We start from the raw sequence: 25,634 nt of genomic DNA, 5'->3' as shown, positions 1-25,634 counted from the left end.
CATGGAACACTGCTTAGCCATCAAAAAAAGAATGATATTCTAAACTGAAGAATGCCATTCTTTCATTTAAGGGGATGTACAGTAACTGTATAATAAAGACTGTCATATCCAGTAGCATATTGTTTAATGCATTGTAAATTTATTTTTCTTTCTATTGTTGATTTTGTTTTGTGTTTTATTTTCATTTAAGGGGATGTATAGTAACTGTGTAATGGAGACTGTCATATCCAGATATGAGGATACAATGCAGTAAGCATCTCTACTTCCAGATCAAAGATAAACTCCCAATGAAACTGTTAACTATATTTTGACAATAGGATGCTGGGCTCTTTGCCATTGTTCAATCCCACACTGATGGACATAGGACTGTTTATGAAGAACTATACTATAGTAATAATACATGGGAACTCAATGGGGTGGGGGTAGGAAACTTGGGGAGGAGGGAAGGAAAGCCCCAGGCTCTCTATGGAAATGTGCCATAAAATGGTAATAATAAAGTAAAAAAGAAAAAGAATGATGTTCTACTAGTTACAGCAAATTAATCCCAAGTGGAGACCATTATGCTAGGTGAAATAAGCCAATCCAAAACGTGCAAATATTTGTTCTTTCTGACATAAGGCAATGTCTAAGCAAAATACAAAATAGATAGATATACAAGTAAACTTGTATGTACATACATTATGAGAGATGAATTGTAAAATGGAGACTAGTGTACCAGAAAGTGCAGACATGCTGCAGTTTACAACTCTTCTGAATAAAAGGATTCCCAATGAAACTGTTAAGATATCATGACAATATGACACTATATTTTCTACCGTTGCCTCTACCTATAATCCCATTACATGCTTTAACAGCAGAATATTGGACTTGTGACAGTGTGCAAAAACTGTGTCATGGGAATAATAAATATGGGAGAAAAGCCATGTGTTGTGGGTGGGGGAACAGTGGCCAGGGAGGAATGGGAGGCAGGGTGGCTAATCCCCACACCTACAAAAATTGCACCGGGAGGGGGGATTTTTTTTTAAATAAACATTACCATTTCACTACCAAAAATTATATATACTAGCTGAAAAACATTGAAAAAAACAATGAACTAGTCTCACCTTTCCTCACATTTAAGGTGACACTTAGAACTCTAACTTCTGTTATAGCAAATTCTAGAAAAGAAACAGAAAGCTTACAACTCTAATTTGTTCTAACTCAAATTTGCTGCTTTCCCGTTATTAGTTGTTATTTGATTGCCTCTTGAAATGACTCATTATCAAAAATCAGTTTCTTACTGCCATGTATTATTAAAAAATACTGCCAATATAAAAGTATGGGCTTTTTAAAATTAAAATTAATTGTATACATCTTGAAATGTTCACCCTATTGCCTCTTTGTTGGAAGCAATAATCATCTCTCCTGCCAAATTCACAGTACCAAACGTTTGTGGGAATGATTACGCTCCGTTCAATGACTCACCCTGTCCTTTCTTGTATCTCACCATTTCTCACACATCAATATTTGATTTCACTCAAATTGCCCTTCCTGAATCTGAATCACATACTTTAAATCTTCAGTTCTATCTTACAGATAGTTCTCTTCTCCTACACACTCCTACTCACTCCATGACACAGTTGTTTAGTCTTAAGAAACACAGTAGTTGGGCCTGGCGTGATGGTGCAGTGGTTATGGTCCTTGCCTTGCACGCCTGGGATCCCATATGGGCACCGGTTCTAATCCCGTTGGCTCCACTTCCCATCCAGCTCCCTGCCTGTGGCCTGGGAAAGCAGTCGAGGACGGCCCAGAGCTTTGGGACCCTGCACCCACGTGGGAGACCCGGAAGAGGCTCTTGGATTTGGATTGGCATAGGCATAGCACTAGCTGTTGCTCTCACTTGGGGAGTGAATCATCGGACGGAAGATCTTCCTCTCTGTCTCTCCTCTGTATATCTGCCTTTCAATAAAAATCAATAAATCTTTGAAAAAGAAAAGTGCATGCAATTACTGGTTGGGCTTATAGCATAGCAGGAGAAATTCTGTATCACCACAAAGTATCCCATATTTAGCCCCAAAATATTTTAAATCTCAATAATTGTGACCTGTTTGGAATTTTTTTAAAAAGTTACTCTACAGAATGACAAAAATACAGTGTATTCTTTTTTTAAACATTTATTTTATTTTTATTGGGACATCACCTGCCTTCCCAGACCACAGGCATGGAGCTGGATGGGAAGTGGGACCACCAGGATTAGAACCCATCTTGGATCCCGGCATCTTTAAAGCAAGGATTTTAGTCACTTAGACTACTGCACTGGACCCAAATAACGTATGTTCTAAAGGGAAAAAATGTAACTTGCTTAAACTACCTCACCAGTAGACTGCAATATTGGATTAAAAGAGCATGAGTTGTGTTGGTTACTCAGTGGCATTTTTTTCATGGTGCTGTAATTTGTTGTTGATGATGTTGTTATAATTTGTTGTTGCTGTTCTAACTCATACCAGTTGTTGACCTTGTTTCATGGCTTCTCAATTGTGGAAATGCACAGTGAGGGAGTACTGGGGTCTATCATATCCAGATGTGAGGGCCTAATGGAACATGCATCCTGCTTTCAGGCGAAAGATAGATTCCCAATGAAACTATTGGACATGTGTAGACTATGGACTGACATTGTGTATACCATCAGTGTGGGGGTGTACTTAAGAGACTGATAGAATTGTGATTGCTTCTGAAGGACTACACCATTGTAGTGAAATGTGGAAAAATCTTTCGTGGGGTGGGAGTTTGGCAGGGAAATTGCAGCCTGTATGAAATTGTACCACGTAATTGAAAATTCAAAATGGAAATATATTAGAAAAAAGAGCATGAGTAATAAAAGTGTTTAAAAATCAGTCATAATAAATGTATAAAAATTATCAGTAAACACGTGGAATACTTCCGACTAAGTGTGATCTTCAGAAGAATTGGAAGGTGTTTAAAACTAGTTAAGCAGTTTACTCATTGCAGTCTACATTTGTGTTGCAAATACTTTTTATGGGCTCTGTGCGCTTTACTGTCACTTTAATGATGGCCTCATTTGGCAAATCCTGAAACACTGGTATCCGAATTAACAAAGTTACATTCCAAACTCTAATTTTTAGCAAGGACACAGGAAGTTTCATCATCTGTAATATGTTTTTTTGAATCCTTGATGAAATGCCCAAAATAAGTACTGTGTCATTATAAAGTAATTCCAGCTAGAGGAGAATATTGAATGCACCTTAATATTCCTTGCTAATGTGACTTTGCCACACTTTTGTAAGCATCAAGGCAGAGACATTTAATATGATGTGATTAAGTTAGCATGTTTTAAACATTTCCCGTTTTCATGGCACTAGCAGTAAATCAGCCTGTCTGTAGAGGCTGCCGAGGAGTGATCTCCACTTATAGAACAGAAGTTTTAACATTTGCCCAGTGTAATGCCCTTGTGCTAACATCTTCCTTGCATTCGACTTCAACATATGAATCACGTTTAATCAGAGAGAATAAGCATGATAATCCAGTGCAAAGCAGCACAGGCTCACAGTGAATGTGTGTTCTAATGAGAACTTCTGCTTCTGTCAGATCATTTAGCTCTCAATGCTGTAACTGACTATTGAGCTGAAGAAAAATCTAAGCAAATACGTAATGGATTCCTCCAGGATCCCAGAAACGTACCCCTCAATAGCATCCGTGTGTTTTCTCATTGTTAAAGACATAGTGTTTCTGGAGCCACAGTTTCAGAAGTATCAAATGCTTCATCAGTTCTCAGTCTGAGTATAGCCTTTTTAAAAAAAAATATTTGAGATTATGCTGCAAAGACTAAGCAAAACTCACTTCATCTAGCTAGGCTCACTCGTTGAGTCTGAAAGGTTAAGTAAGTTTAATTGAAGGTGGTGATGAATTTTAAATAGCTTTAAAACCATTCTTCTATCCCCTAGACATTGTTCAAAAGATCTGAATTTTAACACTGTGTCCATGCTCATTTTTATAGTATAATCCTCACGCAGAATGAGTCAGTGATGAAAAAAGCCAGAACAAGGCAAGCTGCCTACTATCATGAGAAATGATTAACTTATTCTTTGAGCAGGAGAACACAGAAGCATTTGGTTGCTTTTATTCACCGAAGGTCAATGGGAAGTGCTTTCCATTATCTGTTTTTTCAGGACCTTGAAAATGATAGTTCTATTCAGGTGAGGTTAGAGTAAGAGCCAGAAGATAGATTTTTAAAACTCTTACGTATGTGGGTAAAGCAGTTGGATGTGATGCTGCTTCCCCAGAAGGGTGCTGGTGCAGGTGCTGGGTACTCAACCTCTGATCCAACAACCTGCTTCTGGCCTGGGAGCAGCAGCGAACCACCCAGGTTAGAGACTGTTTCCTGGCTTCATCCAGTCTGACACTGGCCATGGAAGCCATCTAAGGAGTGACCAGCAAATTGAATCTCTCTGTTTCTCTTTTATTCCAGCTTTGACTTTCAAATCAGTATTTTAAAAAAGTATACAGTGTCCATAATTAAATCTTAAGTAAAATAAAAATTGCACTGCAATGTTGAGAATGCCATTAGAGACCCCGGAATGCAATCATGGTGCTTAGAGGAACAACCTGATGGAAGAATAGCTCATTGAGAGCATGCCCTGGGAAGAGAGCTCTCACAAGAGGATTGCTGTCAAAGCCAAGGCGGGGCCTTCTTGTCTTGCTATGTGACCCTCCCTCTTGGTGTTTCCTCTGAGAGAGCCCACCTGCTCTGATGCGAGAGAGAGAGAGAGAGAGAGAGAGAGAAGGAAGGAAAGAAAGTAGGATAGAGGAAGGGAGGAAAGGAGGGAGATAAGAAGGAAGGAAACAAGGAAGAAAAGCAGCAGACAAAAAGGAGCAGAAAGAATCACAGGATGGCAAAAAGAGAGAAAAAAGGAATGGAAGGAGGGAGGAAAGCAGGCAGCAGGCTGGCATTGTGGTACAACAGCTGAAGCACCTCCCCTAGTGCTGGCATGCCATCCAGGCTGCAGTTCAAGCCCCGGCTGTGGCACTTTTGACACAGCCTCTCACTAACATGCCTGGAAAGTATAGGAGATGGTACAAGTGTTTGTACCCTAAACTCATACGTGAGAACCCGAAGAGGCTCTTGGCTCCTTGCTTTGCAGCAGCCAGGTCCTGGGAAGTGAACCCACAGATGGAAGATCTCCTCTCCTTGTTATTCCTGTCTCTCCTTTCTTCTGCTCTCTTTCACGATGCCTTTCAAGTAAATAAAAATAAATCATTAATGAAGAAATAGCATGAGTAGAAAAGATGTATAATATCAATGCAATATGCAGAAAGGAAACTAAAACTATACTGAAGAATAAAAAGCTGGAGAAAATTCACAGTAATAGGTATAAATAACATCTTTGGAAGATTCACTTGGTATAAGAGAAGAATCAGATAATTTCATGATAGATCAGTAGATAGTATCCACACTAAAACACAAACACAAAACAGTGGCTAAAAATATAAAAGAAAACAAAACAACTGCATCTAACAGTTGTAGGAAAGAATATCAGATGGCTAACGTGTGTATTTGGTTTCAGCAAGAAATGAGAAAGAAACAAATTAGCACTACTAATGGAGATAATTGCAAGTTTTCCCCAAAAGAATAAAATACATTAAACTATGATATCAAAATTATTAGATCTCTTATTAGAATAAATATTCCTGTCAAATTAAAATCCAGATGCATAATACCTAAACTTTTTTTAAACATTTATTTATTTTTATTGCAAAGTCAGGTATATACAGAGAGGAGGAGAGACAGAGGGTAAGATCTTCTGTCTGTTGATTCACTCCCCAAGCAGCTGCAGTGGCCACAGCTGAACCGATCTAAAGCCAGGAGCCAGGAGCCTCTTCCAGGTCTCCCACTCAGGTGTAGGATCCCAAGGCTTTAGGCCATCTTTGACTGCTTTCCCAGGCCACAAGCAGGGAGCTGGATGGAAAGTGAGGCTGCTGGGATTAGAACCTGTGGCCGTATGGGATCATGGTGCATTCAAGGCAAGGACTTTAGCTGCTAGGCTGTTGCAGTGGGCCCCCGTAATACCTAAACTTTAAATGTCAGACACAAACAGGTACTATCGAAGGCGTCCTGAGAGAAAGACATATTATATACATCGCAGGAAAAAAAAAAATCCTACCAACAGACCCCAAGGCCACCAAGGGGTAAGGCAACGATATTTTTTGGTTCTGGAAGCACCAGAGACAAACTGGTGAGGAATGTTCATTTACTGTGAAGAAATTACAAGCTTGTAAAAGCTAGGGAAAGGGAGGGCAGGAGCAGATCTCCTGATAGTCCCCCCAGCCCCAACAATGACACCCCACAATGACAACCAACAATGACACTGTAATTGGCTAGAAGGCACGACTATTTCTTGATCCTCCAGTTATGTCACAGGTCAAGTTCTGCAGGCAGTCGGGACGGTAGCTGAGCCTCTCGGGTCACGTGCTGTGAGCCACGCCCACCGGGTAGCAGGCTGAGACCCAGGGGTGATGTCCTACCCATGCAGAAGAGCTTTGGTAAAACTTAACAACTTTCTTATAAAAAAATATGAAAGTTAAAGGGCAATGAAATAGTATCATCAGAGTACTAAAGAAATTTGTCAATTCGGAATTCCATATTCTGATGAAATACTCAAAAATAAAGGAATAATTAACAAAAACGATCCTTCTTGCCTAAAACAATGGAAAAAAATCTTCAGGCCTAAGGATTATTACAAGAGATTAAAACTTCCATAACTACTTAAAATCCATGTAAATGTATTAGATAGTTTTCTCATTTTTCACTAAATAATTATTCCCTGTGTATATGAATATTAAGAGGAATGTACTATAACTTTATAGAATTCCAGATGAAAATATTTCGTAAGTTACAATAGGTATGAGAGAAGAATTACATACTAGGAGAGAGTTTTTACATATGAAATCATATACATTATTTGAAAAAATACTATGACTAATTATTATAGCTAATATATCACTTAAAAACCATAAAATTAGACCCATCGCAGCAGCCTAGTGGCTAAAGACCTCACCTTGCTCGCACCAGGATCCCTTATGGGCTCTGGTTCCTATCCTGGTGGCCCCGCTTCCCATCCAGCTCCCTGCTTGTGGCCTGGGAAAGCAGTCGAAGATGGCCCAAAGTCTTGGGACCCTGCACCTGTGTAGAAACCTTGAAAAAGCTCCTGGCTTGTGCCTTCAGATCAGATCAGCTCTGCTTATTGTAGACCCTTGGAGAGTGAACGAACAGATGGAAGACCTTTCTCTCTCTCCTCTTGTCTGTGTATCTGACATTCCAATGAAAATAAATATTTTTTAAAAACGTAAACTTTAACAAGATGCATAAATAATAATAGTGAAGGAACAATATAATCCTAAGAAATAATCCAAGACAGACAGAAAAGGGAGACTGTGGAACCGAAAACTGATTAGACACAGAAAACACATAATAAAATGCAGATGTAAATTCATTAACTATGACTGCATCCCATGCAATTGGTCAGAACAATCTGTGAGGTTGCATCCTGAACCAAGACCCAATTGTGTATGCCTTACAATAAACTGCTCCAAATTAAAAAATACCAATTCTTCACAATAATTTTTAAAGTGTCCCCTAATGAACTTAATATACTTCCAAACTTGAGAATGTGTGTTCTTTGGTCTATTTCAAAATTTTGTGGAAGTTGTATAGCCATGACATAACCATCAGCTAATTTCAACAGTCCAATTACAGCTATAGCAATCACTAAACTGAAGCAAAAAGTCAAAAAAATGTGTTTCAGAGTCGAGCTAGCAGGCTCAGTTGACAAGAGGAAGAAGCTGAAGGTGGCAGGGTGGATCAATGATCTTTAGTCAAAGTTGCAGAGACAGAAACCAGCGAGGGTTAAGATCCAAGCATCAGACATAGCTAAGCTCTGTAGGTGTTTGCATTGTACAGCCAATTTGTTGCTGCATAAGACTGGCAGTTGGAGATGCTTAATGAGTTCAATCCTCTTTACAGACTCAAACACCATGTTTGAAAGGCAGTATTTCACATCAGAAAGGCTTCTTATCTCAGGTACAAAGGAGATCATAAACTTGTTTACATTCTTTCCAAACAGAAAAAGCTGTCTGTCTAAACGCTTTTATCTGACTTACATGGAAAGGGTTTGTGAAGTTCTCTTCATGCAATAATCACTCCCTGTGTCCATACTCTAGGACGAGCAGAGGGAAAAATTTGACTCCGTGTGTGTGTGTGTGTGTGTGTGTGTGTGTGTGTGTGTGTGTGTGTGTGTGGTGCTTGAAGGTACTGAGAAAATGGATGTCAAATCAAGATGACAAAATAATGCAAATTTACTTAATAAAAGTATTACATGAACTGGGAGCCCTCATGAGGACAGCAAGATTCAAACATAGTCTTAGTTTAATACCATGTATGCTGAATTAGATAACAATAAGTTGTGAAAAATTCTAAATTACATAGGAAGCTTAGATAATGAATTACATTAGGAGCTGTCAAAAGGTCTCTAGAGATATAATTCTTTCATGGATGTTAATAATCTCATTCCCCTTCCAGTGTTGGAAAGGCATCTTCAACATAGTAGTTTCAATCTTCAGCTCTTAAGAAATAGTATGAAGGTCAGAGTGATCTTGCACCCATTGCTTTTCAAATGCCTTCAATTCAAAATTGTCAGTCTTACAGAGTGACATGCTTTGGAATGGCATGTTCTTAACTCCTTCAGTGTCAAGGGATTCCACATCAGATTTAATAAAAATGAAAAGAATGATTACACTATAGCTAAATAAATGATCAAAACATATTGAAGGTAAAAAAAAAGCACAGTAAAAATAAAACATGCAAATGTACTTTTCTATATTTTTCAAAGTCAAGTTTGCATTGAATATAAAGGAATGAACAAATTACTGAGATGATTGAAATAGGCATGATCTGCACAATGAAAATTAAAAGTCATTATAAATGGAGTAGCAAAAAATCTCAATGGAAAGATGTGCTGTGCTCAAGGGTTGGAAAACTCCATCATGTTTAAATATAAGTTCATTCGCAACTTTTTTATAGGTTAAATTCAATCCCAGTATAAATCCCAATGGATATTTTGTATAAATTGATTCTGCTAGTGGCCTGGGAAAAGCAGCAAAAAAACAAGGCAAGTGTTTGGGCCCTAGTCACTCATCTGTAAGATCCAGTTGTGTCCTTGGCAACCAGAGTAAGGAAGATCTTTCTCTCTCTCTCTCTCTCTCTCTCTCTCTCTCTCTCTCTCTCACCCTTTCAAAATGTATAAGTAAATATGTTGTGAAAGCTATAGAAATCAGCACACTGTGACATTGATGCAAGAGAGCCAGGATAATATAGCAGAATGGAATTAAATACACATTTGATAGATTTGGAGATTCAATGAGTAGAGAATACTCTTTTAAAGAAAAAAATCCATGTTCCACCCTCCCTGGAAAATAAGTTGATACCAGCAATGTGTACCTCTCACTTATGTGGATAGTAACTGAATGTGAATTATGGATACATATGTAAAACATGAATTTTCAGACATCTTTTAAAACATGGATATTTGTGGATTTGGTTTAGGTTTTATGAATTTGTATTACACATGGTGTAAAATGTCATGTATCAAAAAAAGATGGTTAAAATGGACTTAATCAAAGTTAAAATATTTTCTTCTTAGAAAATCACTGTTAAGATAATGAAAGGACAAGTCAAAGACTGAGAGAAATCATTAACAATCATATATTTGATAAAGAACTTCTACTCAAGGGTAATTCTCAGGTACCTTAGTAGGAAACTGGATTAAAAGTGGAGCTACAGGGACTTGCCAGTACTGGACTGCTCAATAAACTACACCACAATTCTGGTTCCAAGCTCTAATTTTAAATTATAGAAGTGAGTGTTATGGGGATGAATGGTAGTGATGATTTTACAATATTAATAATGTATTATATCATTTAGTTGTGTGCTTAAATATCAAGTATACTTAAATATACTTAAGTATATGTCGGTATAATAAACAGAGCTAAAATATGGTAAATAAATTCATACATTATTTTTATTAATTTGGAGGTTTTTAAAATTAGAACACATATTGTATCACATACATTGACAAAAGTCATAATATTTTAAATATGAAATAATGTAGAATTTATTGTTTCCTTTAATTTTGTATCTACTAAGTAAAGCAATTTTGATGTATCGTCCTAGGAATAAAACAATTTTATTTTAAATGCTGTAAGCCCAGGGTTTTCTTCCTCTTCCTTGTATAGCTGACACAGTCTCTGCCTGTAATTGCTCAGTGGCTATATTCTTAAATATTTTTGTACACTGGGCTTCAATTCCATGTATGTTATCTACAAGGTTAACAGCTGGTGGTAGCCTGAAGATACACAATGGTCCCTTTGAAAGAAGCTCGATTATATAACAAGCTCTTTTCAATAGGGCTGCTTTGGGGCAGCTCAGTGCAATTTTCAATTTCTATTGCAAACAGATAAAACACATCTGAAAAATGAATGCATGTAGTTTCTCGTAAGCATCCAACGAATTTAAGGCCGTATTCTACTTTTTTAAAAAGCATCATATTGCTTTTTCACTGGCTGCCCTGCATTTTCCCAAGAAAATAATTGGGAAAATCAAGCTTTCTAACAAATAGACTTAGAGTTAGTGGGATAAAATGACCCACATAAACTTACCTGGTATCCTCACATTGGTAAGACTTTAACATATCTTTAACTTTTGAATTGAATGTTTAGAGTCAATTTTGTGTGAAGTTCTGAAAACCACAGGCCTGCAGAGCTGGCAAAAATAGCTCTTGTCTCTACTTAGAAACACACTAATGGTTATCATTAGGAATTACAAACAAGGAAAAGAGGTTCTGGCTGGCTGCCTATGTTTCCCCTGGTTCTGTATCACTCTTGATTCGTTCCTCTGAGTTTCTTCTCTGCTGTGCCTTCATTTCTGCCCACCGTAGCATATATTCTTGTCTGGTGGGTTTTCTTTCTGTGAGTATGTTCCCCGTACTGTTCCTTTCCCTGTTCCCTCTTCAACCAACAGAAGGCTCCATGGAGGTCAGTAGCATTATTTTAAATCTGAAACAACTGCATATTCCTCAGTTTGGAAATCAGTCACTGCATGAATTCCACTTTGGTTCCCTGTTAGCTGCAGGCTTCCTTAGCATCCAGAGGGCAAACAGCAGGTGTGCAGGGCAGACAGTGCCCACTTCACCCTGAAAACCTGGGACAAATCTTAAGAAGGGAGGGTATGCTGTCCTCAGGATGAGCTTGTGGGAAAGCCATCATGCCCCTCACATTCTACCCAGGGAGAGAAATGCAAGATTCTTTTTTAGAGTGTCTTCGGCAGAAAGAGAAAGAAAGTTCTTATCAGTCATCATGGTCCCTTGGAGATTATGGGGAGAAGTGGCTGCATGTTAAATAAAAGCTTGTGGTTACACACTTAAAGCTGTCAATGGTAGACAAAGTGCTAGTTTTCATTTATGTTTGTCATAAGAGTGCCTATTCAAGTCCAGTTTGCTTCCAGAATTTCTTCTTGCCTTAAACTGATTTATTATATATTTTTTCTTCCGCTCTTTTATATTTTTTTCAAAACTTTGTTCCCTATTGCATAACTTAAGTAAAGTTTGTTTATTGCTTTTTAGCTTTGTCTTTGGAGAAACATGAAACAATCTTAGAGTGAGCACTGTGCTAGGTAAAGAAAATACAAAAAGCTTCGTACATTATTAATCAAAAGCCTACCGATGCGTCCTATCACTGTGTCTTGAAATGTGCAAATGTAGTGTGTTGTACAGAATACTGTAATTCTAAAAATAAATGCAATGAAATCCTCTGCATATAATCTCTTCGGAAACACATCCACATCCTTATCTAGCACGTGTGGGACTGAGTTGCCTTCACAGGATTTGCTGAACACATTATGAGTGGTTGAATCGAGAAGGAACAATCCACCTGCTGGACATGTTCAAAAGTAAGCTCTGAGCAAAGCTGCCTCATGCTTTCCCTTGTATTACAAAGATAACACTCATAAAAATAAACTTATAATAACTATATCCAGGGAATGATTTTTTGAAATGTTTTTCTCTTCTTTTCCTTCTTAATTTGTATACTTATGGTAAACAGTATGTTCTGATATACATACATAAAATACTTGCAATATCTAATTTTTAGAAACAATATAAAGTGGCTGGTAGATGGGATGGACAAGCTGCAGAGATGCTGGTGGACAGAAAATCTCAGTAGGATGGGCTGAGTAAATTCCAGAGATCTTCTGAAGATTATGGTGGCTATAATGGATAGCAATATACACTTCAAAAATTACCAAGAGAACCGATTTTAATTAGGTGATTTAAGTAGATGAGGTGATAAGTGCATTAATTAGCTTAATGTAATAATTGCATTATGTATGTGCATGTATAACTCAAAATTGGTAATTGTTTACATTTCAATCTATAAATCTGTAAGGAGAACAGATTTTATAACTTTTGTAGACACAGTTCCTTGAATGCAACAATACCTTTCTACCTCTCTCTCTCTCCCTCTATTTCTCCTTCCTTTTGTTCCCTGATATTTTTGAGATAATATACTTTCCTCTTAGTTTATAATGACAGGCCGAATCCTCCTCTAAACAAAGAACTCTACAAGTAAACAGTAGAAAGACCACTATCTACAGGAATATAGGAAAGGCTTATAAATAGTCCTCAATCATACAATGTCAATTTCACTCATATTCATTTTTTTGGTACTCTGTCAGCTTCCAAAGACCAAAGGAAATGTGATATTTGTCTTGTTGATCTAATTTCACTGAATATAAAGGCACCCAGTTTTATCCATTTTGTTGCAAAAGACAGGATTTCATTTTTCAATTGCTAAGCAGTATTCCATAATGTACGTATACCACAATTTTTAAAAGATTTATTAATTTATATTGGAAATGAAAATTTACAGAGAAAAGGAGAGACTGAAAGAAAGAGCTATTCCATCTTGTAACACATTACAAAGCCAGGAGCATCTTTGTGGTCTCTCACATTGGTGCAAGGTTCCAAGAAGATGGGCCATCCTCCTCTGTTTTTCCAGTCACAGCAGAGAGCTGGAGTGGAAGTGGAACAGCTAGGACACAAAGTGACAGTCATATAGGATGCTGGTGGATGAAAGTGGAAGATTAATGTGTTCAGCCACCATGCTGACTCCAATAATCAGTTGATGGACATCTATGTTGGTTTTATATTTCTTAACTGTTATGAATTGAGTAGTTTTAAACTTGGAGGTACACATAACTCTCTCATATGCTGATTTTATTTTCTTTTGGTATATTCCAAGGGACCACTGTGGTTAGTGAAATAAACCAGTAACAAAGATGAAAAATACCATTACTTTCCCTTTTTTTGTATAACCAATGCACAGAGTACAAAATTAGTAAATGACTAAAGTCCTTTCTTTTAGAAGAGTGAAATTTCCAAATTCTTATTATTCCTTGATCATTTCTAGGATCTAGGATATAGCTGTGTGATTTATTTGGGTTCTTTCAAAATATTTTGATATCTTATTTATCCAACATTTATACTATACCTTTAAACTCTTAGAACAAAGAAGTGGAGCTAGTATAAATAGCTTTAGAAGGCTAGCCTGGAATCCTTTAAGTGCAAGTGTTAGTCAGAAAACAGGTGACATTTCCTTCTTTCTGGAATGTAACATTTCAGAATTAATATTTGTTTTATAAACATTCTGGATTAATACTCTGAATCACAGATGCCTTGGCTTTCTCTTTATATCTGCTCTTTAGACTGTATTGTGTGGAATATTGACTGGTTGGTAGTTATATCAGTTCGTTTATGGCTGGGCTGAGAACAGGATCCATACTGAATGTCACCAGCAAGTGCCCTTTTTTCTCTCCTTGAACGCCACAAAGCAATATTTAAGACTTCAAACTATTTATCTTGCTTTCTTTAGGAAGACCCAGACTCGTTTAATAAGTGGTTTTTCATTGTATTAAATAGGATTGTCAAGCCTTTGGGCACAATTCATTTTTCCTAAAGAACCAATTTTATTTTGTGGACATAATATCCCCCCAAACAACTGCAGAAGTTCTTTGTCTGGGCCAAATTGGAGATCAGGGAATTCATCTTTGGTTTATATTGTCACCCATTTCCTTTTGCTTTCCTATCTGTAAATATAGCAGTTTAAAAGGTTGTGGTAACTCTTGAAGAAGTGTGCTTTTTTTGTACCCTTCTTTTTTTTTTCCACAAAGTTTATGCTTTTTGATAATATCTATTCATCTAGAGTACAGGATAAAATTATTCTGCATAAAAATAACCAGACTGATGAAAGGCACTGTTGCCTGAATATTTTTATTTCAATATTTATATTGAAATTCCATAATTGTGCTCTATTTGACTTTTAAATAAATGCAAAATAGAAAGGGACAGGCAACAAACAAATTCAATATTTTCGTTATTTCTGGAATTTAAGGTATTTTATTCACAGAAGACAAAAAAAATACACAGAAATAGCCAAATAATTATCAAAGCATATTTTATCTTACCGTTCTAAATGTGTCTTCAAACTGAATAAAAAATATTTTTATGCACTCTTTTTATTTACAGCTCTTGGAGAATGCAATGCAGTGAAAGTATAAAAGCAATGCTCTTTGTAAAGCCCAGAGCTACACCTTCAAGAAAAGTAAAGTATACATTTGCACTAATATGGGCATGCATTTACTTGGGAACACCCACTGAATTGAAATAGCCTTTCTGGTATGTTTAGATCTGAAAATGTTTCAATGAAGCTCCAGATATTAAGAATTTCTAAATCAGGAAATATATTACCACTGGAAAAAAGTATTCAAAAAATTTTTAAAGGTATAAAATTTTCTTTATACTGTAATTTCATTCATAGGTAGTAAATGCATTTTGTGCTGTTGTGTTATGGTTTGATTTCAGCTCTCTTGTTGAAGGTGGTCTTGCTTTTGTATTTAAAAATGTAATCGGGCCCGGCGCGGTGGCGCAAGTGGGTAAAGGACCTCACCTTGCACGCCCGGGATCCCATATGGGTGCCGGTTCTAATCCCGGCAGCCCCGCTTCCCTTCCAGCTCCCTGCCTGTGGCCCGGGAAAGCAGTTGAGGACAGCCCAAAGCTTTGGGAACCTGCGCCCGGGTGGGAGACCCGGAAGAGGCTCCTGGCTTCGGATCGGCATAGTATCGGCCCGTTGCGCTCACTTGGGGAGTGAATCATCGGACGGAAGATCATCCTCTCTGTCTCTCCTCTCTATATATCCGCCTTTCCAATGAAAAAATAATAAAAATAAATCTTTAAAAAAAATGTAATCATTGTTTGAGAACTTCTAATTTCTAACGGGCTGATCAGATTTTAACACGTCCTAGTTAGGGCTCACTGTATGCCGCAGAGTTAAGCTGTCGCCAGTTACACTGGCACCCTGTCTGCCCCAAATCAGATTCAGCTTCCTGTAGATGTACCTGAGAAAACCCAATATCATGGCCTACGTTTTGGTGTTCTATCACCTATCAACCCTATCATCAAAAATTAAACTTACATATAGTCTCTCTTTTTAAGCTTTTTACCAATTCTCTTTGATGGAAATTAAGTGGTTGTGCAAGTTTTTATAAAAGAAAAGTTTTTAATATTTTCACTGATTTCCAAAATTTTAATATATAGGGCACCATATGATATTTTTGATTAACACACACAATGTAATGTTCAAGTTAAGGTAAACAAATTTACCTCCTCAAAGAACATATTGCAAATCTTTTCTTTTTAATTTAATACAGTCAAAATAATTCATACAACATATCAGCCTCATTGGTGACCCTTCTGATAAATACTAGTAATTTGGAAAATTTCTATATATTTTACAAGGTCAGGAATATAAAGTATATTAAAATTCATTGTTGAAATTATTAAGGGCTCTTTGGTTAGCAATCCTTTCTCTACACTTAAATATGACACGGATATATCCTGACTCCAATGCATCTGACCTCAAAAGGAACTTGTCAAATAGATTCAACTTTGATCTTCCATGTCCTTGCAAGCCACATTATTCGTGGTTTCTATGACAGTGGCAACTTGTTAAGTGGTGGGAAACCATATAGATAGCAGGGCAGATATCTATTATCTATCTATCTTTATTTATATCATCTCTATGTCTGTATTACCCCCTTCTTTTCAAGTGAATGAAAAAAAAATAAGCATTTTCAAAAAGTCAGATCCCATTTCTATCTAAAAGGGAGTACATCATTAGCTAAGAATCAAGCTCTAATTGGAGGCAAACAGGCATTACACCTGAAATTTATTCAAGAATCCTCAGGATAACAGTTTTATTTAAATTCTCTCATCAGGCTCTTGAGTTGGCTCCAACTGGATGGAAATCGTTTCCCACAGAATCCCAACAGGGCATCCTGATAAACCAAGGGATTAAACATGTTGACACAAGCTTCCGTTTTCTGAATCTAATTCCATCTATTTTCAACTAAAATGAGCTTTTACAATTCTCGCTTCTTTATCTAGTACTGTGTGCCATAAATTATTAGATAGGCTAGCACAGATTTTATTAATTTGATTAAGCTCTTCTGTCATTTAATATGATACTACAAAAGGAATTAAGTAGTTGACATATATGCTGTTAGACTTAGTAATGGCATTCTGATTGAGACTAACCTCAAATTTCAATTCAAAACAACATCCAAAACTTGTTTGAAATAGGATAAATAACACAACCTAACTCATTTTGTAGAACAACAACAACAAAACTAACACAAATGATATTGTCCTGGGGGTCCGCCACAATGGCTGGGCACTTTCAAGCACCAACATCCCATAAGGGATGTGGCTGAATCTTCATCTTGCATGTGCTGGGATCCCGCCTGGGTGCCAGCACCTATCCTGGCTGCTCCATTTCTCTCCTAGCTCCCTGATTGTGGCCTGGGAAGGCAGTGAAAGATGGTCCAAAGCTTTGGGGCCCTGTACCCACTTGGGAGACCCAGGAGCAGCTCCTGGCTCCCAGCTTCGAATTGGCTCATTTCTAGCATTACAGTCACTTGGGAAGTGAACCAGAGGATCAAAGATTTCTCTCTCTCTGTCAGTCTTTTTGGACAATCAATCAAGTTGTTATATATATATATATATATATATATATGTGTGTATATATATATGTATATCTATTATTTCCAGGCATGCTAGCAAGCAGTTGGGTTGGTTGGGCAGCAGGGCACCTGGCTCTCAACATGGCGTTCTGATCTGGGGTGTCACCTTCACACGCTGCAGCATAACCTTTACCCCTTGCTGTGTGACCTGCAGGGAACACGCACGTGAAGACTGGCCATACTGCTTGCCATAGTAGCTGAACTAACGCAAGTTCCAAAAGCAGCATAAAAAGTAATGTTCCCTGATCGCCACAACACGGCCAGGATTTGTTCTCCCCTGTCCCTGGGATAGTACTTATTCTGACGGCGTGGGATGATGTCTCATTATGATTATGATTGTGTATGCCCTAGGACTAGTGCTGCTATGGGTTTTTTTTTTATGTTTGCCAGCCATTTGTGTTTCTTCTTTTGAGAACTGTTTACTGAGGTCTCATTTCTTCACTGGATTGCTTGGGGTTTCGGTTGAGGGTTAGGAGTTTCTGCTATACTGCTGCTCTGTTGACAGGTAGCTCGCAAATATCTTTCCCCTTCTATTAAATGTCTCTTCATGTATCAATCATTTCCTTTGTTCTGCAGATGTTTCTGGGTTTGGTACAATTCCATTTTTTCAGCTTAGCTTTTATTCTTATGATTTGTGGATCTTGTCTAAGAAGCTATTGCCTCTACCAATGTCTTAAAGAGTTTAACCTAAATTTTTTTCCTATTCCATAATCTTGAGTTTTAAGATTGTCTTTCATCCATGTTGTTAGTTTATGTGTAGGATAGAGTGTATGATTTCATTTCTTTCTTCTAGGTATATGCATCCAATTTTGCTAGCACTATGTATTGAAACTCAACCATATGGTCTGAAATTATTTGGCTTTGTAAACATGGTTTAATTTCTTGGGCTTCTATTCTATTACATTGACCTTTCTGTCAGTTTTGATGCCAGTTCTTTGCTGTTTTAAGTATTGTAGTATTGCGATGTGTTTTGAATTCAGGTATTGTGGTGTCATCAGTTAGATTTCCCTTGTCCCTGCCCTTGGGTATGCTTTCGTGTGTGTGTGTGTGTGTGTGTGTGTGTGTGTGTGTGTGTGTGTGTGTGATTTTGTATCAATGCTAGGACTTCTTCCTCATACTGTAAAGATGTAATGCCTTTTAATAGGGATTGCCTTGAATCCATAGCTTGCTATGCATAGTATAAGCATTTTAATGGCGTTGCTTTTTTTTTCAAAAAAATTTTATTTATTTTTATTGCAAAGTCAGATATACAGAGAGGAGAAGAGAGGAAGATCTTCCATCCAGTGATTCACTCCCCAAGTAACCACGACAGACAGTGCTGTGCCTATCTAAAGCCAGGAGCCAGGAACTTCCTCCAGGTCTCTCATGTGCGTGCAGGGTTCCAAGACTCTGGACCATCCTTCACTGCTTTCCCAGACCACAGACAGGAAACTGGATGGGAAGTGGGCCTGCTGGGATTAGAACCAGTGAATGGCACTGTTTCTTTCCTTCTCGGTGAAGGGCTATTTTTCCTTTTTTGTTTGTTCTTTCTGAAAGTAAACCAGAAAGCAACACCAAATAAAATGTGGTATCCTCAGAGACTTTACATCTGCAAAGATTGAATGTTCAGCTCAGAGCTGATGAGTACCTATGTATGAAAAAGAAAAAAGAAAAAGTAGAAACAAAACATCTCCTGATGTAAGGCAAGCACAGGTGAAAAGATTACAGTTCAAGGCGCAAAGTTTTATACTGGGCTGAAAACAGTGCTGTTGGCATCAACTTTAATGTTTAAAGATTTATCGAGCGTCAGCTAGAGTTTACAGAAAGAGCTTGACTCACTGGAGAATAATTAGGCTTTAAGTATTAAATAAGAATTCCAACTAGCAAACTGCAAAAGCAAGTCAAAAATTCAACTTATTTTTAATGAACTACATCACTGAACAAAATTTAGAGATATTTATGGGAATATAAACACTTTAAAACTAATAAAATAAAATCCAAGAGTATCTGGAGTCTAGTAAAAAGTCCAGATAGGCAGTAAAACAGGAAAATATGCCTTAAGGAAATTGGTCAAAACAAATCCAGACCTAACACACATTCTATAATTAGCATAGAAGATTGGCATGGTTATAACTGCTATAAAGAGAGTAGCTGAACTATAAAAATGTAAAAAATATGCCAAGTGACACTGTAAAGATAAAGCAAAGATGGTGGGTGATACTAATAGCTGATCAGATATTACAGGACAAAAGATTAGTATAAGAAACATTGCTAAAGAATACAGTCAATACAATCAAATGTAAATATGTAAAAATGTAAATATGCCAAATTATTGAAGAAGGAAAGATAGCTGTAGCTAGTATATTAATATCAGATAGAGTGTATACAACAATGCTAAATACAGATAGCAAGAGTTATTTCATACTGATACAGTACTTTTTCAAGAAAAAAATCATTATCCTAACATTTACAAACCTAGTAACAGATTAACAGATTTTCAAACGAGGTATAGTGAAATCTGACAGTCTTTCAAGAAATAGAGCAGCTCAATAATATTATGATTCCTGTTTTAATATTTATTTTTAAGTCAAAGAGAGAGAGGAAGAGAGAGAGGAAGAGAGACCCTCACGTACTGGTTCATTTCACAAAATGACTGCCACAGCCGTCTGGGCCAGCTTTAAAGCAAGAGCCAGGAGCTGCACCCCAGTCTGCCGCTTCCCGGGGCATTCACAGAGCTGGACTGGAAACAGATTAGCCTGGACACAGGGCAGCGCTTCACTACAGAGCGGGTGTCAGTAGCTTTGCCCACTGCCCAACCTCCAGTCCCTTTTGCAGTTGTCGTTGGCATTACAACAATTCAACAATTCAATAATTGGTAAAATATTCAACAATTGGTAAAATAAATAGACAGAAAATAATTAAGGACTGAGACAATTAGAACATTATTAAGGAATTTTACCAACTGGCATTATTTGAATTTAAAATCCAATCATAGCTAACTATGTTTAAAATGCATAGACAGCTTGTGTACTGAACAATAATTTTTTCCCAATTAAATTAGCAAATTTTAACCCATATGTGGCATATTCTGACAGCAATAGAATTAAATTATAAGCAAGTAGTAGAAAAATCTCTGGAGAATATTTACATCATAGGAACTAAGTAATATATTTTAAAATACCATGATATATAAAACTTAAAGTGGACATTACAGTGTTTCTAAGCAATTAAAATGAAATAGCAGTATCTCATAGTGTCTGGGCTGTTTCCTGTGTAGAACTGTCTTGCTGTGCGTGGGTAGAGAAGAAAATAAGAAAGATCTCAATTTAGTATCTTCTAATTTACATATTCAGACACTAAGAAGGAAACTTTATCCAAAATAGGTAAGGGCAGAAAGCAATATTGATCATAACAGAAAGTATTTCATGTGAAGAAAAGAAAGTAACTGTAGACAAAAATCAGTGCATTCAGAACTGGTTCCAAAAAAAAATAAACTGGTAAGCCTTTAGCCAACGTGAGAACAGAGAACATTAATGTCAGAACCAAGAGAGGCAACATCACAACCAGTTATAATTAAAGAATGTTAGGAAAAGTTACAAACATTGTCATACCAATAAATTTGACATCTCTGATGGAATGGCCAAACACTTTGAAAAAAATAGATAAGCAAAAAGCTAATTTAATAATACAGAGAAAACCAATTTAATCAATAAAAGAAGTTATGCACTGTACACATATAATTATAGAAATCTTCCCATGAAGAAAAGTCAAGGAAAGAAACCTTTACTAGTTCAATTACTGTTTTGTTTTGTTTTTTAAGAAACTAAAAATGTTAAGAACTAAATCCCTTTCCTGGGTGAAACTACGCAAAACACTGGAAAGTATGAGACGTTTTTTTCTCCAGTTCCATGAGCCCTGGCTGATCCTGAAGTAAGACAAAGACAGTGTAGGAGAAGAAAATTATGAATCAATTTCTATCATGAACATAGGTGCAGAAATAAAAAATAATATGCCAAATAAGGAGAAACTTTTGTTATCATGATTTAAACAGTATGTATTGTGTAAATGGGTTGGTACATCGCACTGAAGCCCATAAATATGTGGAATGATTATTTATAATTTTTCAAATTAAAAAATGAAACCCAAAACATTTTAAATCCACAAAGCTATTATAAAAATATGATAACTCAAGACCAAGTGGTATTTAACCTATATAAGCAAAATGTGATAGAATATGTAAATTTAAATAGCAAAATATTAGATTAAGGAATAAGGTGAGAAAATTCTTTTGTGTGATAAGAATGTTTTTTGCCTTCACTCTTCTAGTGGTCCCATGACTGTAATTGTAAAAATTTACAGATATCTACAAAGAAAAAAGCAGGCAAAGTTCTAATGGAAATGAGTTAGACTACAGTGATTCTGATCACAATAATGCCTCTTCATCAACTTGCAATTCATCAAATGTTGAAAAGCACTTTTCCATATGTACCTGATTAGTTCTTTTGAAGATAGCAACGTAAATGTTGTATTTAAATGATGCTTTTCTCCCTGATTCCCTGACCGCAGTAATTAATGAAGGGAAACAATCAATGAAACATTTTCTGTGTTGAGTTGCAGAGCTGAACACAGTGTCTCCCACTGTAAATCTTTCTGTCCATATGGTAAAGGTACAATATTGGCACTGAAAGCTGATGTCCATCTGGAAAGAAACACATTTACTGTGTGAGGCAAAACTTTCAAAATCAACCATCTGTTTATTTGCCGTTTTTCAAAGAAACTGAAAAATCCGTAAATAAAATCAGTATGAAGTACTATGACTACAAAGATAATGATACATTGAACTAATGTGGTAAAAACTATTTGGAAAGCACATTCTAGAAATCGTCAAATATAGTACTGTTGTCTTGGAAATAGTACACATTATCTGTATAATAATCCCTAGTGTGTGCTGAGGATGAAGTCCAAATGTCTTACTAAATTCTAGTTATCTTCCCTCATCTATTGATTCATGATCTTTACAGATTTATTTGATCCATTTTAGAATGACAGAGGAAGAGAGAAAGGCAGAGAAAGAAATAGCAAGGAAATGATTCAGAAGTTAAGCAGCCAGGATTCGAACCAGGGCTCACATGATTTACTGGAATTGGGTAGCAGCTCTGTGTCATGATGCCAACTCCTAAGAAATCATGACAACACATCAATTCTTATGGCACATACTGCTTTTTAGAGCACTTGTAGCTTTTGATGATTGTGAATTTCTGCATGCTGGTTGCTAAACTAAACATGCTAGTTGGTAAACATGCAAAATAGCTAATCATTTATTAGACATTGGTAGCTAGTCCTTAAATGCATGTTCTTTTTTAAGGCAGCAGCGTACTACAGGCTAAACATAAACCTAAGACACACACACATGCGTGTACACACACACACACACACACACCCGAGGCTCAAATCCTGGTCTTTCCTTTTGTCAGATGTGATCTGAGGCACATTTATGCATTAATTCCTTCCCTGTGAAGAGGTGATATAATGTTGCATTGTTGCTTACTGCAAGTATTAAAGGGGATGAGGATGTCTGAAGCTTCTAAAACATGGTCCCATTGACAAGGCGGCTTATATTCCACACAGATGTATTCCTTGCAGTCCTGGAGTACCTAAGTACGATATCATGGTACTAACACATTTGATTTGTGGAGAGGGCTCATTTCTAGAAGGCCGACTTCTCACTCCATCCTTGCATTGCAGAAAGAGGACTGGTTAGTTATCTGTCTGGCCTAGCGCAAGGACTCTATTACCATCCATGAGCGTACACGCCTCATGGACTAACCTATAACGGCTCCACTCCCTCAAGTCACCATCATAACAGGATTAGCATTTTAACCAAAAAAAAAGGGATGTGGGGATGAAAAAAAATGTTCACTTCATTACAATATAGCAGAATAATTCTCTCATAATAAATTAAATTTTATGATTAAGACTGTTATCTTAAAGTGTACTAGCTTTCCAACTGTCCCTGAATCGTGACAGTGCTAAATTAACATTTTGATATTATTAATTGGGTTATATCTTCACAAATCCTTTTTCCAGATAAGTTCATATCAAAATTTTCAGAGAAAGTATCTTTGAGGAGGTCAACATTCAACACATTATGTCTCTTTGATTAATAATGATGCTTTCCTTTGTATGACCCTGCAAAGAGAATATGTTACGCTTTATTCCTCTTCACTTGCTTTTGCATCCAAAACCATCAACTAGTTGTATCAAATGTGTTTTAATCTTACATTAAGGAACTTTGAAAAATTCATGGAATGAAAAGTTTATTTTGCTACAGAAGTAAATTTGACATCCATGTATAGCTTTTTTATAATTCACACTTTCCACAAACATAGTGCATTTGAACTGGGTATCCCTTATGAAAATATTGATGTATCTGCTGGTCTCACAACAAGTGAGGATGCAGTTGTAGAATATGTAAGTACAAAAGTACATCAGATTAAGTGATTTCACTGAAAAAGATGAAGCTCAATTTTATATAACAACTGTTTCAACACAAAGTCTAAGCAACACAAAGCATGCTAAACAGGATTCATAGAAGAATTGGGTTTCATATTCTTGCCAAAATAAATAGCATCTGTTCTCCTTGTCTACATGGGTTACTGAAAATTTTGATGTTTATGAAATCAAAAAATTCATTATTGTGTTTTAGCCAGATTGGTAAAAATTAGAGACCCTAAAATCTTTCATAAATATTTGCTGACAAAACTCTGGAAATTACAGATTGCGTTTTTTTTTTTCTTCAGAGATCTATTTAGTTCTATCAGAAAGGCAGATACACAGAGAAAAGGGGATACAGAGAGAAAGATCATCTGTCCCCTTTTGCACCCCCAAAGTGGCTGCAGTGGCTGGAGCTGAACTGATCAGAAGCCAGAAATGTGAGCAAAGTTAGAGCTCTAGCCACTAAGCCGGAGGAAAACTGATGAAGCTCTGCTATCCAAATAGGAAGTATATAATGCAACAAATGGATAGTGTGTGTCTGGTAATGAGTAAAAGTTTTCCGACAGGTACATTAAAGGAAAAGGTTTTGAGGAAAATCAAAAGTGCCAAAAAAGAAAATCTTCCTGCATTATATTAGTTTCAAAGATTTTGTTTCATCTGTTGGTAAAATAACTGAAATATTGTCATTTGCTGGCCTGGTACAGAGGTTCAAATGGCTAATCCTCCTTCTTCAAGGACCAGGATCTGATACAGATGCTGGTTAATGTCCCAGCTGTTCCATTTTCCATCCAGCTACCTGCTGGTGCCTGGGAAGATATTAGAGGATGGCCCAAAGCCCTGGGACCCTGCACCCACATGGGAGACCTGGAGGAAGTTCCTGGCTCCTGGTTTCAGATCCGCTCACCTCCAGCCGTTGCAGCCAATTGGGCAGTGAATCTGTAGATAGAAGACTTTTGTCTCTATCTCTTCCCTTCTCTGTAAATCTGCCTTTCCAATAAAAGTAAGTATGTCTTTAAAAACAAAAAAAGAAGAAAATCATAATTAAAACAAAAATATTGTGCACGTGGATACCTTAGACTGTCCCCTATATTTTCTTCTTTATGTCAGAATTTCACTGTATTAAACGATTGATTGAAAACCATATTAGTTATTATTTTCCAGGTTCCAACTCTATTAACTGTGAAGTATTAACTAGAATGCATTACGTGAAATTCTGATTTATTTTTTCTGTATTCTTTTATTGGTGGTAATATATGTATAACGTTCTAAATATGGTTTATTGTGCTGGATTCAATTCCTTAACTCCAATCACAGAGAAAGCAGAAATTCTTCCATTTACTAATTCAGGGAAGACCCCTAGACAGAACCCTCCTGCCACAGAGAGTCACACACCACATGGGTGATCATGAAAAAACTACCTTTCTTTGCTGATTTGAAAACCTTGGACTTGTCTTGAAAGGGGAAATTGTGTGAAAAATTGCCCAATATTTTCCCTTTTATTTGGAGCAGACCCCCTTGGAAGCAGAGACAAAAGAATGAATGCTTTTAGTTTTAATAAATTCATGTTGTTTTGAAATTTTACAAGCTTGAAAAGCTACTATAGATTGCCTTGGATTAGGGCAAGTGAAACAGCTCTAGCCCTTGAATTCAGTGTATTTGCCTGTTTGTCGTTTCTCTGTGCTTCTGTGGGCTTCCAGAAACAATGTGATTCTTTCCACAGGAAAGGCCATGGTGTCCCTATCCCAACTTACTCCAACATAAAATGATTTTGTTTAACACATTTCTCTGGATATTTTATATATAGCCCACATATTCAACTGTGCATGATCCCAAAGTCTGCAGAATACCTCAGTTAGCCACATTTATAAACAAAAGATTTGGCACTTTGTGTCTTCTGCTTAAAACTAAATCCGTATCACTGCCAAATTGTTCTTTTTCCTAGTCTTCCCAATATTGGTAAACTTAGTTTTAATCAACTGAG

Source organism: Ochotona curzoniae, unplaced genomic scaffold, assembly GCF_017591425.1.
Source record: "Ochotona curzoniae isolate NIBS_2020 unplaced genomic scaffold, NIBS_Ocur_1.0 scaffold_2476, whole genome shotgun sequence".
In the NCBI taxonomy this organism is placed as follows: domain Eukaryota; kingdom Metazoa; phylum Chordata; class Mammalia; order Lagomorpha; family Ochotonidae; genus Ochotona; species Ochotona curzoniae.
The sequence above is the reverse complement of the archived record's forward strand: the minus strand, read 5'-3'. Positions refer to the sequence as shown.